Here is a 1,374-nt window from a genome sequence, read left to right on the forward strand (position 1 = left end):
GAACTGCCACGAGAGAACGCAGATGGAACTGCCGAAAGAGAGCAAAAATTATATGATTTCTTCATGAGAATAGGAAAACAGCGGATGACATTGGTGTTTGATCATTCGATTCGAAAAGACATAAGACGGAGAGAATAGGCTAGTCGATGAGGTGAAAAAGTATCAAAGGAGTGACAAAAAGGTCAAGAAAAATGGCATAGACAAAAAAAGTGCAAAAACTTCGGTGATTTCACCGCAAGAAAAACAACATATCATCTTCAAGGAGAATACCATGGCTCTGATACCATGTTAGAAACAAGAGACCAAACTGGAGAAAGGATTTGTGTATTATTGAGTGTAATCAAGTTGTCTGGAATGATACAATATAGAACGATATTTATATGTACTAAGAGAATTGTAATAATAAAGACGTAATCTCCTATAATAAATATTCCGATATACTAAATAATACTAATTGATCCTAATTATATTCTAACACCTTTTTATATTGTATCATTTCAGACAATTTGAGCAGACAATTTGAATATACTCAATAATAAGACACAAATCCTTCCTCTAGTTTAGTCTCTTATTTCTAACAAGAGACTCAATTACAAACTTTTAAAATGTAAGAATCAATTTACAATTTTATTAAAAGTGTAAGAACTAACGGTATAATTTAATCAAAATTTTATAAGAATAAAATAAAATAAAATAAAATTTATTTATTTATTTGTTTTACCAACTGAAAGTTATTTTTTTTAATAATTAAAAGTTAAAATTTTACTTTTTAAATATCGAATAAACAAAATCAATTCAAACTATACAAATTTAAAAATAAACTCAAACTTATTCAATATAAACCGTAACAAATTATATAATTTTCGGATTGAATTATTATTTTTTTTTAAATTGATCCAAACCATATCGTGAATAATCTTAGTTACGAGCAAAAAACAGTAAAAATATAAAAAAAATTAGAAAAATTACACATGCGGATAATAAAAGAAGAGAAAAAGATAAACAAAACAAAAAAAGTGAACAAAAGCAGACAAGCAAAAAAAAAAATATTTTAGGCGTGTCCACTTTTTAACTCTTGATTAGGAGTTTAGTTGAACAATAATTTGTTCATCTTGTGTCATTCTTAATCTTATTTATGTAACTCACCTTCGTTGCACTACAGAAATATTAAGTATTATCGATGATCCTATTAACAGTAATCAAATTAACAGATAGTTATATAGTTATTAGATTATTTGGTTCAACCGATAAGTCATTAATTTATTCCATTGATTCGGTCATAATTAAATAAAAATATAAATTATAAAAATAAAAAATTAAATGTATATTTTTAAAAAATATATTAATGATTAATTAAATATTAATTCTTAAATA

The sequence above is a fragment of the Arachis ipaensis genome, chromosome B06 (genome assembly GCF_000816755.2).
Source record: "Arachis ipaensis cultivar K30076 chromosome B06, Araip1.1, whole genome shotgun sequence".
Lineage (NCBI taxonomy): Eukaryota > Viridiplantae > Streptophyta > Magnoliopsida > Fabales > Fabaceae > Arachis > Arachis ipaensis.